Consider the following 17,781-nt stretch of genomic DNA (forward strand, 5'->3'; position numbering starts at 1 on the left):
TCCCCCTCTCTTCCCCTATCCCTATTTCACTCTGCCCCCTCTCCCAGCTGCCTATCACCTCCCTCATGGTTCCGCCTCCTTCTACTACCCATTGTGTTTTCCCCTATTCCTTCTTCACCTTTCCTGCCTATCCCCTCCCCCACCCCTTTATCTTTCCCCTCACTGGTTTTTCACCTGGAACCTACCAGCCTTCTCCTTCCCACCCTCCCCCCACCTTCTTTATAGGGCCTCTGTCCCTTTCCACTTCAGTCCTGACGAAGGGTCTCGGCCTGAAATGTTGACTGATCGTTTCCACGGATGCTGCCCGACCTGCTGAGTTCCTCCAGCGTGTTGTGAGTGTTGCTTTGACCATCTGCTGTCTTGGGTGTTGGATACTGTAGCAGCATTGCATCCAACACCGTGCACAGTTTTCTTCCCAAAAGCACTTCAGCTGGAGACTTCTCCTCAAGGCCTGGATGTGGGATAATTCGATATGTCAGCATAAATCTGTTGAGATCCTCAGTCGATGCTCCTTTCCTTTCTGATTTCCGAAGTGACCATTTGAAGGAACCGCAAACAAGTTTGCTTGGCCTTTGGACAGTGAATAATATGGGTGTGAGCGGATGTGGATAATTCTACTATTCTGGAAGAATGAAGTGAACTGCTGTGAACAGAATTGAATGCCTTTGTCAGAAAGTGACTGAAGACCTGCAGCAGCTGTTGAATGGTAGCCTGTCATTGTCGACTTCATAGGTAATACTTCTGGTCAGGGTGAATGGGCGCCTACCAGGACAAGGTAGGTAACCCGTTGAGTGGGCCAGCAAAATCAATATGTACCTGACTCCAAGGTCTGGGAGCCTTTGGCCATGGTTATGGATTAGCTCCACTTGGCCAGCCACACAAAGATTGTGCTAAGGCTTTCATTCGAATGATGCCTGGGTAATCACAGTGGAATTGTTTCAGTACTTTTGGTCAAAGTGTCAACGGGAGCAATGGGTCAATCACAGACACAACCTCAATGTCTCTCCACATGGCCTTAGACCACCTGGACAACACAAACACCTATGACAGGATGCTGTTCATTGACTATAGCTCAGCATTTAACACCATCATTCCCACAATCCTGATTGAGAAGTTGCAGAACCTGGGCCTCTGTACTTCTCTCTGCAATTGGATCCTCGACTTCCTAACCGGAAGACCACAATCTGTGCGGATTGGTGATAAAATATCCTCTTTGCTGACAATCAACACCGATGCACCTCAGGGTTGTGTGCTTAGCCTACTGCTCTACTCTCTATATTCACATGACTGTGTTGGTAGGCATAGCTCAAATCCCATCTACAAATTTGCTGATGGTACAACCATTGTTGGTAGAATCTCAGGTGGTGACGAGAGGATGTACAGGAGTGAGATATGCCAACTAGTGGAGTGGTACCGCAGCAACAAACTGGCATTCAACGTCAGGAAGACGAAAGAGCTGTTTGTGGACTTCAGGAAGGGTAAGACGAAGGAACACATACCAATCCTCATAGAGGGATCAGAAGTGGAGAGAGTGAGCAGTTTCAAGTTCCTGGGTGTCAAGATCTCTGAGGATCTAACCTGGTCCCAACATATTGATGTAGTTATAAAGAAGGCAAGACAGCGGCTATGCTTTATTAGGTGTTTGAAGAGATTTGGCATGTCAACAAATACACTCAAAAACTTCTATAGTTGTACCATGGAAAGCGTTCTGACAGGCTGCATCACTGTCTGGTATGGAGGGGATACAGCACAGGACCGAAAGAAGCTGCAGAAGGTTGTAAATCTAGTCAGCTCCATCTTGGGCACTAGCCTACAAAGTACCCAGGACATCTTTAGGAAGTGGTGTCTCGGAAAGACAGCATCCATTATTAAGGACCTCCAGCACCCAGGGCATGCACTTTTCTCACTGTTATCATCAGGTGGGAGGTACAGAAGCCTGAAGGCACACACTCAAGTGATTCAGAAACAGCTTCTTCCCCTCTGCCATCCGATTCCTAAATGGACATTGAATCTTTGGACACTACCTCACTTTTTTTTTAATATCCAGTATTTCTGATTTTGCATGTTTTTTAAAATCCATTTAATATATGTAACTGATTTACTTGTTTATTTATTATTATTATTATTTTAAATTTTCTCTCTGCTAGATTATGTATTGCATTGAACTGCTGCTGCTAAATTAACAAATTTCACGTCACATGCCGGTGATAATAAACCTGATTCTGATTCTGTATCCAACCCTTAAGCCAGAGTCCATGGTTGAGTGTGATGTATGATGTCAGTAGAAAGGTACAGTATCTTCCTCCACCTTAACTAGCCATCATCAGCAAGGTATCTGGAGATACACTGACAAAGAGGAACAGCAGCAGTTTCTGCTCTGATCTTGTCGACCATGACTGGAAGACCTTCAGCAATATCTGGTACAACCTGGTGGTCTTCAGATTCCACTGAAATTGCAGCCATGGCTGCATCTTCATTTTCAGTAACCTGCTAATCCATAAGTCTGGAGAGGGCATCTGCTTGACCACGTTCCTGGGTTGACGTTTTCAGATCTGGCTGGTCTGTTAGGTTACACACAGCTTCACCATGCAATGCAGTTCGTTAATTAGCTGGGGGGCACCACATGATACACTGCAAGCAGAAGCAAGAGTTGTTTTGAGTGTTGGGGATACAAGTGCCCACCATGTGTGTTTGGAGGTAATGGTGATGTCTGATGCTGTATCAAGTTGTACCTTGACTAACTGATTGTTGCTAAATATGTTAACATAATACCTGCTGGTGGTGAACTCAACTTTGAACACTATCATTAAACCTTGGTAGATTTTGATGGCTTTTGAAACTTCTTGCCCTTGTGTTTCACTAACCTAGAAGATGGTGAAGAATGGCAAAAGCCCTCTTTGGGACAATGGCATTGCCATTTGCTGCAGATGTGCTTCTTGTATCAGCAATTTCTTGTGTAATGCCATGCACTACAGTTCCAACAAGCTGTTTTTGCCCCCTTGGAGACATGCTGAGTGAAGACGTCTGGGGCATTGGACAGTGCTGTGCCACGGTTCTGTTCAAGTCGGAAGCATGTTTCAGGCTGATCAACTGTTGACACCTTGCAGAGTCCTATCAGTGTCTTGTTCCAATCTGGCCAGGAGCTGTCTGCAAATAAAAATAAGACATTCAGTCATGATACCCAGCTTGAACTTTTCACATTTACAATTGATGACTCCAGCATATGTGATGAAATCATTGGCATCATGTTTAACAAGTTTTAGGCAATAATAGCCAGCACTGAAGAGAGATCACTGCTCTCCAAAAATGCTTGTTATCGGTTGGACAACTTTGTCATTGATAGGTCACGCAGGATGCAGCTGAACTAACACTCATGTTTCAACAGCACAGTCCTCGAGTTGTCTTGACTGGAAGATATCTTTGTAACGTTTGAACCAGGAATCGAATGTAACTCCTGAAGTGACATCAAACTGGAAGTTGGTAATGGACGCAACAACTGAATTACATGAGTTTTGTTCAGTGTTTGACAATGAGATTGTTGGACTCACTGATAACTTGGTCGTTGAGGTTTTGACTAACTTCATCAGGGCCGCCTCAAATTGAGCTTGCTGATACTGTAGAGTTATATGAAAGTCTTCTGCTGAAATTGCCATGTGGATAATATACAGCACCTCATTGCCAATTTGTTGGGCTCACTTGCCTATAACTACTGGTGAGAACCAAAGCCAAGATATAGAATATAACAGGAACACATAAAAACATTTTATTCAGTAAACCCACACAGCTATAAAAACCATCGATAGTGCATCCCCAAAGCACAACAATTTTAAGTAGTTCACCCAAGAACATTCGAGGCGTTGTTAGGAACAACAATCAACCAGTGAAAGTCATCCTGGGATTTGTTGTCAACTAACATATAGGGACATTGATTCTTTTGGCTCGCCATAATGGTTTTTCATAAAATTCAACTGTATTTCTTTTTTCCTGTAAATGTCTGCAAGAAAATTAAGCTCAAGGCAGCATATTGTAACATATATGTACTTCGATAATAAATTTACTTTGAACTTTGAAAACCATGTGCTATTGCCATACCAGAAGTCCAATTTTTCAGATCATTTTCAGAGTCATTTGAAGAAGATGAAGGAATCAGACATATTTGAGTAGGAGCAAATAGCAGAATAGAATTTCTGTCACAGACATGAAATGCAGCTGATGGTATGCTGAGTAACACCATCAGCCAAACGTATAAGTACTCCCATAAACACAAGAAAATCAGCAGATGCTGGAAATTCAAAGCAACACGTACAAAATGCTGGAGAACTCAGTGGGCCAGGCAGTATCTATAGAAAAGAGTAAACAGTCAACGTTTCGATTTTGGACTCTTCATCAGTCCTGATGAAGGGTCTCAGCCCAAAAAGTCAACTGTTTACTCTTTTCTAAAGATGCTGCCTGGCCTACTGAGTTCTCCAGCATTTTGTAGAACTCCTCCAATAATTATGGGAAAGTTTGCTCGGCTCCTAACCAAAAGTCAGAGGTGGAGGAACAGGAGTTTCCAAAAGGAGACAGGAAGTGTATACCTGGCCCACAGTGCTCTAAGGACTGTCCTAAATTCTCCTGAGCTAACATAGTCCAGTAAAAGTTAACTAAAGTTACATGTGTGCTTTGATGACTGCTTTAATTTCTAAATAGCTAGACTGCCTTATGGGTGCATAATTCCTGGCTGCCACCATTCTACTTTTCTTAAACCTTGAAACAAGTGGCCTGGGTTACATTTAATACTATATTGACCTGGACCCAAGCCGAGCATCAGAATCAGGTCCAATATCACTGGCATACATATATTCTGAAATACTCATGTTGTTTTGTGACAGCAGTACATTGCAATACATAATAATAAACCATAAATTAAATTCCCATATATGAATTTATAGTTTTATATAAAATTAAATGACTAATGCAAAAAGAGAGCAAAAAAAAAGAAAAAGAAAATGATGAGGAAGTGTACTTGGACCAGAGCCCACGATGGAGCTGGCACCCATTCCTGCTGAGGTTTGTAAGGGTAAGACTGAAAGGAAAGGCTTCAGACAAGGAGAAAAGGCATTTCAAAATCTAATAAACCAAAATTGACAGTGCATTGCTAAGTCCAGCTGCAACATTGTGATTAGTGCTTGTGTGTTTTGGTGATTGTTTAATTAATAACTTCCACCTTCATTGAGGCTCCTTATAAAGTTAATTTCCTAACTGTGTGCACAAAATCCACATTTGGTGGGAAGCTGGGACGAGATCTAAATAAAAACCAAAGAACACATGAAGGGGGAAAAAAAAAGCCTCAGAATTAAAATGCCATTTAGCTGCAGGATTCCATGAATTCCATGAACAAAACAATCAGTTTCCGCATATTCTGAAAAGCTAGCTTGTTTTAATTTTAAGCTGTCTCGGGGTTAATGCAACTTCCATCTTTCACACAGCAGTCTGAGTATTTTACTTTAAAATGACTTGAGCCACAGCATTCCATAACTATGCATTCAATAGCACCATCCACAAAAGTAATAATGATCAGCACTTGCTTCTTCAGCATTGAAACTTGTTCAATTTTCCAAAGATGCATTGTGTGAACATTTAGTGAACTGAACTTTGTAACTAATTATGAATTTGTTTCAATTTCCGTCAGCATAACATACAGATTTAATAAATCAGTGCAAATTATCTTCACAGAGAGTTGGTAAACTTCTCTTTAAAGAAATAGTTGTCATGATATTTCGTATTTTATAATCTCTACACCTCCAGAAGGAATAGAGAGCTTGCAGTTTAGAAGAGTTATGAAAATACAAATCCTTGTTAACATTATATTAACAGAATTCTTTTTTCTTTTTCAATCTTTTTATTAGTTTCACAAAATATAAACATGACATAGTAGTAATACAAAGTTATTGGGAATACATTGTTATAATTAACATGAGTAGTTATAGAACTAAAAAATTGATTGACAAAACTCCCAATCATAAAGGATATCAATAATACACAACAAAGAGAAATAACTAGAGAAAAATCATGAAAAAGGAAAAAAAAACCCTCCCTCCCAAAAAAAACTAATCTAAACAGAATTAATCAACTGAACTAAGAAAAAAAAGACCTGGGCTGTTTCAACATCATAAAAAATGGGAGAAATGAAAAACATTAGTGTCGGTGACTCCGTTCCTCTCAACCAATATTACAGAGAAGTAAAATAAGTTTGGAAACAGAATTCTAAATCCAATCTACGACTGTTATCCCTTTCATTTGAAAAGAGCTTCATGCAAAGCTCAACAAGATAACAAATTCTGTCCATGAAGCTATGTGATTGCTCCCCCATCTAAAACATGCTTGCTCCAAGTAATATAACAAGATCAATGGTGGCTGTTTTGCTGGATACCACAATAAAAACAATAATGTGCAGACACATCCTGAAGAAGATCAGGATGTGGTGAGGACGTTAGTACACACATTGTGTGCCAGGGCTGAAGGAAAAATAAGACAAGGTCAAGGCAAGGATAAGACCTAGTGTCAATGTCAGACCCAGACAGGACCAGGGTGAGAACTTGTACCAGATTAGGGCTAAACCCAGGGTTAGAATGAAGAGCAGAAGAGATTCAGAAATGTAAATTCCTAATTATTTCAAATAGTTACTGTGGGCTAATAGAAATAGGAGCCCATAGGAAGCCTGGGGTTCATATTATAATTGTTACGTTAGTTTGCCTGCAAGCATACCTCAGTGAACTGCCGTGTTCATATCATCATCACTATGTGCCGTGTGGCATTGACGTGGGCGATCATGGTCTTTTCTCTGACCTTGATTGTTCTTGAAAAATTTTTCTACTGAAGCAGTTTGCCATTGTCTTTCCCTGGGCAGTTTCTTTACAAGATGGATGACCACAGCCGTTCTCAATACTCTTCAGAGATTGTCTGCCTGGTGTCTGTGTTCACATAAACAGGACCTGTGATATACACCAGCTGCTCATACGACCACCCACCACCTGCTCCCATGGCTTCACGTGACCCTTATCAGGGGCTAAGCAGGAGCTACACCTTGCCCAAGGCTGACCTGTAGGCCAGTGGAGGGAAGGAATGCCTTATACCTCCTCTGGAGGAGACGTATATCCATATCTCCACCCCTCCACTCATAGACATGTTTGTCGCACTGGACAAATTTATGGCTCAGAATGAAGTCAGCACATCCTTGTGTCAATGTTAACCAAAAACAAATGTGCATTCTGAATTCTGGTTCTATTGTCATTGATGGTCTGTTGTGTCCTAGTTATTATATTGTGTGTGAGGATGAATTAATATCCCACTGAGCAAATATAAAGTTTGTGATAATATTATTGATATCTTGGAACACTTATCTCAACAGTATTCATCAGGGACTAAGCTATAACAGGTCAGATGACGCTAGACTCAGCTGCCCACAGCCAGTCAGCATCTGCCTGGTTCTGGAGAAAAAGCCTCAAAAGAGCTGACTCTCGTATCCAAGAAGTGCCCTGTGAGGCAGAGCAGAGATCGAGGGTGCCATCAAAGGCCTTTTAATGATAGACTAACTCACTTAAACATTATTCAAAGGGATTTAAGAAATTAAAAATAGCTTAACTAAAACACATTAAAACTCTATCACAGGAGTTGGCAACCTTTTTGCCTCTGTGGGCCGGGACTGTGGGCCAGATAAAAGCCATAAAAAACTTGAAATGTGGGAATTATCCATTGAAATACATCTCGTTATGTTTTGCTGCAAATTAATGAATAACGCATGCTAGAAAATCATTCATGCTTAACCAAGGATGACTATTAGTAATCAAAGAATTCAGTTTAGTTGCAATTTATTTCAATCAAGGCATCTTTTGAATCTATTAAAAGGACACAAAGAATCTTTAAACGTAAAATGTATGAACGTGATGCACTGAATGGCAGTAAATTAAGTATAATAAAAAAGAAAATTTTAATGCAAACAGTCGATAAATCAATGTGAACCTTGATGCTGTTTGTTGCTTGAAAGCTTCTCAATATTGGGTGTCAGACTTGTTGATGCTAAGAGCAAGACATTATCCAGATGGGCATCAGGCAATCTTGTTCTCAAATGGTTCTTGGTGTGCTTCATTTTTGAAAATAATTGCTCACACAGTTATTCAAGTATCGTAGCACATGTAAATATCTGGATATTTAGCGTGGATTTCTTGTTAAAACACAGTGACGCTGTTTCTGTTTACAAATTTGAACCACCCCATCTGAAAACCTGGCGTGTGCACAGGGAGTATCTAATACATATTAATAAGGTAGTTTGCCTGCCTGTCATTCGTATACACCAGTGTTAGGTTTGTAACAAAATGGAACCTGGGGCCAGTGTAACAAGACACCATGCCTGTCCATCAGTATGGTCGCGTGAAACACTCAGAATAAGGAAAAAATCGCTCGCGGGCCGGATAAGCATAGTATCCCAATATTTGCTCGAGGGCCGGTCAAAATACCTTCACGGGCCGGATCTGGCCCGCAGGCCATAGGTTGCCTACCCCTGCTCTATCACAATTAAAATGCAAAAATTAAAGCAGAATCACTCAAGTGCCTATTCTTTTCCAACGAATCCGAGATCCCATTGCAGCCATGGTTTGAATGCAGATCCCAAGGATGGTAAGCTGAAGGGATGATGCGGGTTTCATCCAAACTTTTCCTTCAGTCTTTTGAAGGTCCATTTGTGGACGGAATTACGTCTCCAGCACCAACGTCTGACCAATAGCTCTGATTTCATTCCTGCAGTTCATCATGATTTCACATACAGCAACGTGTTCAGGATGACCACAAACACTCTTTCCAACAAGGTGGTATGATCATTGCCAAGCGTCCCTACCCCCAGAATTTACCATTGGCCAAAAACATACCTGGTAACCTATCCACCATCCAGAACTCATATTCCTCAACTGCTGCACAGAGGCTGCAGAATGAACTATTAATAAAGCACTCTGCAGTTACTCACCCAAGTTACTCTGTCCTTAACCCCCAAGCCTATTGCATCATCAATTCAAGAGCAGTAGGTGACTGGAAGAACCCCTACTTGCAGATTCCTTCCCAGTTACACACTTGGTAAAATATCCCCTTCCTTCTATGTGAAATCCTCTCTGAAGGCATTGAGAAAGTACATTCACAGGGACGACAGAGGTTCAAAGGCGGTATACTGTAAGTGTAGGTCTATCCATGGTGTTCTTCTGTCCGGGAGTGCACAGAATCATAATCAGATTTATTATCATTTATTATGGATATATCAGACTTACATGGTGTGAAGTTAATTGTTTAATGGCAGCAATATAGTGAAAAGTCATAACATTACTATAAATTCCAAAAATAAATTAATAGTGCAAGGAAACAGTTTCACAATCCACAGTCCTGATGAAGGGTCTTGGCCCAAAATGTCGACTGTTTACTCTTTTCCATAGGTGCTGCCTGGCCTGCTGAGATCCTCCAGTATTTTGTGTGCATAACTTTGATTTCTAGCATTTGCAGACTTTCTCTTGTTTGTGGTTCACGACCTATGTACATACATTTAGGTACTGGCATTGAAGTCTGTACCTCAAATTCCATCATCTGCTGCTTCACTTATAGCAGCAGATCCCTATCTATTACGAAACAACATGTGGCTAATGGACTTAAAAAAATTCTACAGAATGTCAGGAAAGATGTAGCAGTGGACAGGAAAAGGATAATACCAAAGAGGTCATAGTGTAATAGGTCCATTCAGACACTCCATTTACAGTAACTGATCTGGAAACCTGAAAAGAATATTCTGGGTCAGAGTACTTTCATTAGTTTCTCGGGAAAATTGCAGAAACATGTACGTTTATAATACTGCTCTTAGAATCCATAATTAAGATTAGTTAGCAAATGACTTGGACTTATAATACAAAGGTGATTGAATTATTTACTGCTAGCTACTTTAACGTTACATAAAAACTGACTTTTATTTGCAGGCGTATCATTTTGAAGGCTATTGATCCTGTAAATCAATAAAATATTTGTGAGAATAACCAACATCAAGGGACCTAAAAATGAAAATACAGTTTTAATAAAAGGAGATTGCTTTCATCATTTACAATTAGTGACCCAGTAGCAAAGCAATTTTCTCAAAAGCCACAGTATGGTAAACTGAATATTTTCTTTCTTTCTTCAGCAGCTCATCAATTACGAAAAGAAAACATTTATTGTCACATTTTTCTTTATTGAGCTCTATTCCTTTTTCCTTATTGTGCTGTCATAATGAACATTTCAATCATCTTTACTCCATCACTTTCCACTGAGCAAATATAAATAACAGGTGTCATAGCAAATGAAAGTGAAGGGGCTTACTTAGATTTTCTCCTCAAAATACTAATGCAAATTTCTTTGCCAACAATGCTGTTGACAGTATTCGATACCGTTATCCCAGTAAGAAAATCTATTTGTGCTAGTTTCAGACAATAACATGTCGCCTTTTGTACATCCTGACATCTCAACATCAGACCACTCGACTGACATCCTTTGTAGACAAAGAGACTGCAGCTGCAGTCTGGAGCAAAATATAAACTGCTGAAAGAACTCATCAAGTCAGGCAGCAACTGGGTAGGGTGGGGGGGGGGTGAGTGGGGGACTGAATACTTGACAATTTGTTTACACCCTTCATCTGAATTGCTTCGTCCAGACCTCATCCAGATGAAGGGTCTTGACCCAAAATGTCAGCTGTTCATTTCCCTTCACAGATGGTGCCTCCAGATTTCTCTAGCAGTTCAACATCCTTTGTGTTTTTTCTACATGAAAATGACATATTAACGTGCAGGAATGTGCCATGATGCTAATCATCCAAATTATTCAACTTCTCGGCATAGCCTTCTTCTTACACAGATTCTCGAGGTCAAGGACAGAGTCACAGAGTTATAGAAAAGTACAATCTCACCAATTTCTGAGTGAAGGTTTGCTTCCACTGCAGTCGTGGGTTCTGAGGTGAATGGTCAGTCCTACCGTGGGCCAGTTCAATCTGCTATGGTTGGGTCAGGTATTTTCTGACAGGGCAGGTGGGTGGGTCATCTGGCATGTGCATTCATTCTGGTGTTTGTATTTGGCTTTCGTGTACTCAGTACTTTCCCAGGTGCTCCTCCATTATCTTCAATGATCACAGGACAGAAGTGAGCAGTAATCAGTAAAGAAGCTATATTTTTACAGCAAAGTTTGAGGATATGATTAAAGCATTTGCCCTGTCCTCCTGCAAATGTATTGTTGAGAATGTTGCTTAAGTGGTCTAATGTCAGGAATGCAAATAATGTTGCCCAACCATCGATATGGGTCGAGTACGATCAGGACATTTTGAAGATAGGCGTGTTGGCCTGGGACAGAACAAATGACCTTGGTTCACCTATTCTGCCAATGGATTCAGGGTGTTTCACAGAGAGCACAAAATTGACATCTGTCCTATGCTTTATGATGCCTACTATAGGACTTCCATCTCTCTGAGGTTTATCAAAAGGTGAGTACACTGTGAACTTGGAGCCAACTTTGGGGCATTTTCCTTCTTTTTCTGAGGTATCTGAAGATTGTGCTTTGGTGTCACTGGTGAGTTGCATCATCTACACTTGTATACATTGAAGCTCCAAGATAATGTAATTGACCCAAGTTTTCAGATTTTTGTAATGAATCTTAATGTTCAGCAACCAGTGTTGTGCTTGCTGGATGGGGTACGTAAAGGATCTTCATCTTCCTGGTGTTTAGAGTGAAGTCCAATCTCTCAAGTGCTTTCATAAAGGAATCAAGGATGACTCAAAGCTCAACCTCTGAACGTGCCTGAGGTTTAAGTATGAGTGTGTATGCCTCCACCACTGGACTCCACTAGATACAGTATTGTGCACAGTATTAGACATACATATATACCTATGGTGCCTAAGGCTTTTCCACAGTACCGCAGTAATTTCATGTATCACACTGTGACTATTCTACTGCCGCAAAAGAAAAAAGCAAATTTCATGACAAATGAGAAAATCTGCAGATTTGGAAATCCAAGCAACACACACAAAAAGTGGAGGAACTCAGCAGGCCAAGCATATGCGAGTGATGATAAACCTGATTCTGATATGGGTTTCTATTGTGGACTGAGAGTGGGAAGGAGGCAGGTTGAGGGGATTCATGGTTAGGAAAAGGGGAAGGGAGAGGGGAGTGAGCAGGAAGCACCAGAGAGACATTCTGTAATGAAAACGAGAAAGTCTGCAGAAGCTGGAAATCCAAATTAACACACTCAGAACACTGATGGAACTCAGCAGGTCCTGGCAGCATCTATAGAGAAGAATAAACAGTCGACGTTTTGGGCCAAGACCTTGCTTCAGGATTTTGTAATAATCAATAAACCAATAGTTAAGAATCAAATGACCTTGCCTGGTGTCTCAGGACTTGGTGTGTGTCTGCAATTGTGTCACACCCTGCCACCTGGCGCACACCCCTAACCTGATGCTCCATCCTTTGCCCTCTCCAGATTTAAAAACTTGCTCTCCGCTCTATGTTAACAAATACACTATTGTGCAAAAGTCTTAGGCACCCTGGCTATATAATTGTGCCTAAGACTTTTGCACAGCATTGTGCACTCCAATATTCAGTAGGGTCTTGGCCGATCTGATTACAATTCCAATTGCCCATTCCTACCTACAAGTAATAACCATTTTCTTATCAACAGTTTAGCTACTTCTGCCTTAAACTTTTTCTGCATCCCTGCCCTTTCAGAAAGAGTACCAAAAACCCTGAATGGGAGAAATAACTTCATTTATTTCTCTATTCCCATTGGGCGACTTGCTATTTTCCTTGCTTTCCAATGGTGAGCCAAGTTTTATATTCTCCTGCTAATGAAACCATTCTCTCCACATTCAGTCTATCAATATCCATGCATGTTTCAATCGTCTCATTTCCTTCTTTAAAATTCCAGATATGTTTTGATAGGCAGGGTTTGTATCCTCTGGAGACCTATCTCGCGATCCTTTCTTCATAAGGCATCCTGCTCATTCCCTCTAAACTGTAAGGAAAAACCGGAACTCCGTTCCTACCTGAGGTAAGAAAGTCACACTAACTAAATGTCAGTATTTATCAACATTTATACCTGAGAAACCAATTAGATGCCACAATAATAGTCCCAAAAGTTTTAATATACTGTACATAGTAAATTCAGATACATCTGAATTACCGTATATACAGTTCATCAGCAGTAATCTATACTAATTTCAGAAAATTACCTTCAGAAAAGCATTTGCAGCATTGTACATCATTGTTACTGCACTGACAAGATTATTTTTAACCATTTTTCCTGTGTTTATAATATAGAAGAGTTAATGAATACTGACTGCAAACCTGGAATTTCTTCCTCTGCTCAGTGCAGTTGAAGTTCAATTCCAACAGCATACACTTCATTATTCATCTTCGCAATTTTTACTCGTTCATTTTCATTTTGAAAGATTTTTTCTAAGCCTTGAAATGAACTCAAGTTGTACAAGCGAAGCTCCTCTAAAAATAGAAAGCAATGTTACCATAACCTTGGCACAGTGTTTTCTTCAAATATGTGCATTTCTCAGTTAATAGAACAAGAAATGATATAAAAGTTTTCAATTTAGCCATAGGGACAAATAATTAATAGATAGAATTATATAGATATCGCATTACCATTTGGTATGGGGGAGGCACCGCACAGGATCGAAATAAGCTGCAGAAAGTTGTGAAGTCTCTGCTCCATTATGGACACTAGCATCCAGGACATCTTCAAGGAGCGATGCCTCAAAAAGGACCCTTATCACCATGACGTACCATCTTCTCATTGCTAACATCAGGGAGAAGGTACAAGAGCCTGAAGGCACACACTCAATGATTCAGAAATAGCTTCTTCCCCTCTATCAGATTTCTGAATGGACACTGAACCCATGAACACTACCTCACTATTTTTCATTTTTTCTGTTTTTGTACTACTTATTTAATTTAACTTTTTTAATATATATATTATGCACACACACTTACTTACTGTAATTTACAGTTTTTATTATATATTGCAATGTACTGCCGCCACATAAAATATTTCACGACATACATGGGAATATTAAACATGATTCTGATTCTGAGAATGTGTAGCCCTGAAGTGGACCATCTGGATAACTATGCTGGTATTTATGGTCTGCTAGAGTCTCTTCCCAATCCTATTTAACTCTAGCAACATAACGCTGTGATCTCTCTTCCCTCATATGCTTATCCAGTCACCTCTTAAATTAATCTATACTGCTTGTCTTGACTATATGTGAGATACTGACTTCTACATTCTCACCATCATCTCAGAAAAGAGGTGTCTTCACAATGCCTAGTATGATCTATGACTACTTTATACAGATGTACTTTAAGACCATAAGACCATAAGGTGTAGAAGCAGAAGTAGGCCATTTGGCCTATTGAGTCTGCTCTGCCATTGAATCATGGGCTGATCCAATTCTTCTATTCATCCCCACTCTCCTGCCTTCTCCCCATACCCTTTGATGCCCTGGCTAATCAAGAACCTGTCTATCTTTGCCTTAAATGCACCAAAGGACTTGACCTCCACAGTCGCTCATGGCAACAAATTCCACAGATTAATCACCCTCTGACTAAAGTAATTTCTCCGCATCTCTGTTCTAAATGAATGTTTTTTAATCCTGAAGTCAATAGACAATAGACAATAGGTGCAGGAGTAGGCCATTCGGCCCTTCGAGCCAGCACCGCCATTCACTGTGATCATGGCTGATCATCCACAATCAGTACCCTGTTCCTGCCTTCTCCCCATAATCCTTTGACTCCCTTATCTTTAAGAGCTTTATCTAACTCTTTCTTGAAAGAATTCAGAGAATTGGCTTCCACTGCCTTCTGAGGCAGAGCATTCCAAAGATCCATAACCCTCTGTGTGAAAAAGTTTTTCCTCAACTCTGTTCTAAATGGTCTACCCCTTATTCTTAAACTGTGGCCTCTGGTTCTGGACTCCCTCAACATCGGGAATATGTTTCCTGCCTCTAGCATGTCCAATCCCTTAATAATCTTATATGTTTCAATCAGATCCCCTCTTATCCTTCTAAATTCCAGTGTATACAAGCCCAGTCGCTCCAATCTTTCAACATATGACATTTTCGCCATCCCTGGAATTAACCCAGTGAACCTACGCTGCACTTCCTCCATAGCAAGAATGTCCTTCCTCAAGTTTGGAGACCAAAACTGCACACCATACTCCAGGTAGGGTCTCACCAGGGCCCAGTACAACTGCAGAAGGACCTCTTTGCTCCTATACTCAACTCCCCTTTTTATGAAGGCCAACATGCCATTAGCTTTCTTCACTGCCTGCTGTACCTGTATGCTTACTTTTAGTGACTGATGAACAAGGACACCCAGATCTCATTGTACTTCCCCTTTTCCTAACTTGACACCATTCAGATAGTAATCTGCCTTCCTGTTCTTGCCTCCAAAGTGGATAACCTCACATTTATCCATATTTAACTGCATCTGCCATGCATCTGCCATGCATCTGCCCACTCACCCAAACTGTCCAAGTCACCCTGAATTCTCATAGTATCCTCCTCACATTTCACAGTCACCCAGCTTTGTGTCATCTGCAAATTTGCTAATGTTACTTTTAATCCCTTCATCTAAATCATTAATGTATATTGTAAATAGCTGCGGTCCCAGCACCGAGCCTTGTGGTACCCCACTAGTCACTGCCTGCCATTCTGAATAGGACCCGTTAATCCCTACTCTTTGTTTCCTATCTGCCAACCAATTTTCTATCCATGTCAGTACCCTACCCCCAATACCATGTGCTCTAATTTTGCCCACTAACCTCCTATGTGGGACCTTATCAAAGGCTTTCTGAAAGTTCAGGTACACTACATCCACTAGCTTTCCCATGTCCATTTTCATAGTTACATCCTCAAAAAATTCCAGAAGATTAGTCAAGCATGATTTCCCCTTTGTAAGTCCATGCTGACTCTGACCTGTCCAGCTACTGTTATCCAAATATGCCACTATTTCATCTTTTATAATTGACTCCAGCATCTTCCCCACCACTGATGTCAGACTAACTGGTCTATAATTGCCTGTTTTCTCTCTCCCTCCTTTCTTAAAAAGTAGGGTAACTTTAACTACCCTTCAATCCGCAGGAACTGATCCTGAATCTGTAGAACATTGGAAAATGATTACCAATGCGTTCACGATTTCTAGAGCCACCTTCTTAAGTACCCTAGGATACAGACCATCAGGCTCTGGGGATTTATTAGCCTTCAGTCCCATCAGTTTACCCAACACCATTTTCTGCCTAATGTGAATTTCCTTCAGTTCTTCCGTTACCCTAGGTCCTCTGGCCACTATTACATCTGGGAGAATGTTTGTGTCTTCCCTAGTGAAGACAGATCCAAAGTACCTGTTCAGCTCATCTGCCATTTCCTTGTTCCCCATAATAATTTCACCCACTTCTGTCTTCAAGGGCCCAACTTTGGTCTTAAATATTTTTTTCCTCTTCACATACCTAAAGTAGCTTTTACTATCCTCCTTTATATTCTTGGCTAGCTTACCTTCGCACCTCATCTTTTCCCCCCGTATTGCCTTTTTAGTTATCTTCTGTTGCTCCTTAAAAGTCTCCCAATCCTCTGGCTTCCCGCTCATCCTTGCTATGTTATACTTCTCTTTTATTTTTATACTGTCCTTGACCTCCCTTGTCATCAATGGTCACCCCTTACTCCCCTTAGAATCTTTCTTCCTCTTTGGAATGAACTGATCCTGCACCTTCTGTATTATTCCCAGAAATACCTGCCATTGTTGTTCCACTGTCATCCCCTGCTAGGGTATCTTTCCAGTCAACTTTGGCCAGCTCCTCCCTCATGGGTCCATAGTCCCCTTTGTTCAACTGTAATACTGACACTTCCGATTTTCCCTTCTCTCTCTCAAATTGTAGATTAAAACATCATATTATGGTCACTACCTCCTAATAGCTCCTTTACCTCCAGTTCCCTTATCAAATCTGGCTCATTACACAACACTAAATCCAGAATTGCCTTCTCCCTGGTAGGCTCTAATACAAGCTGCTCTAAGAATCCATCTCTGAGGTACTCCACAAACTCCCTTTCTTGGGGTCCAGTACCAACCTGATTTTCCCAGTCTACCTGCATGTTGAAATCCCCCATAACAACCGTAGTATTACCTTTGCGACATGCCAATTTTAACTCTTGATTTAACTTGCACCCTATATCCAGGCTCCTGTTTAGGGGCCTGTGGATAACTCCCATTAGTGTCTTTGCCCTTACAATTTCTCAGTTCTATCCATACTGACTCTACATCTCCTGATTCTATGTCCCCATTCGCAAGTGACTGAATTTCATTCTTCACCAGCAGAGCCACCCCACCCTCTCTGCCAACCTATCTGTCCTTTCGATAGAATGTATATCCCTGAATATTCATGCCCTCTTGTGCCCTCTTGTCTTAGAATCCCCTACCATGGGAAATAACTTTGCAATATCTAATCTGTTCAGGCCTTTTATCATTCAGAATGTTTCTTTGAGAACCCCCTTATTCTTCTGAACTCCAGGGAATACAGCCCAAGAGCTGCCAGCCGTTCCTCACACGGCAACCCTTTCATTCTTGGAATCATTCTCGTGAATCTTCTCCGAACCCTCTCCAATGCCAGTATATCCTTTCTAAAATAAGGAGCCCAAAACTGCAAACAATACTCCAAATGTGGTCTCATGAGTGTCTTATAGACCCTCAACA

The 17,781-nt window shown here is 40.9% G+C and overlaps 1 long non-coding RNA gene across 1 annotated transcript in view; it reads right to left on the bottom strand.

Moving 5' to 3' along the window:
* Positions 1-358: 358 nt before the first annotated feature.
* Positions 359-17,781, bottom strand: part of LOC140199607 (uncharacterized) — a 39,713-nt gene continuing 22,290 nt past the window's right edge. Inside the window, exon 3 of the long non-coding RNA XR_011886451.1 lies at positions 359-3,147. This is a non-coding gene — a long non-coding RNA (uncharacterized lncRNA). The remainder of the gene's footprint in view (positions 3,148-17,781) is intronic.

Source organism: Mobula birostris, chromosome 6 (genome assembly GCF_030028105.1).
Source record: "Mobula birostris isolate sMobBir1 chromosome 6, sMobBir1.hap1, whole genome shotgun sequence".
NCBI classification, from domain to species: Eukaryota; Metazoa; Chordata; class Chondrichthyes; order Myliobatiformes; family Myliobatidae; genus Mobula; species Mobula birostris.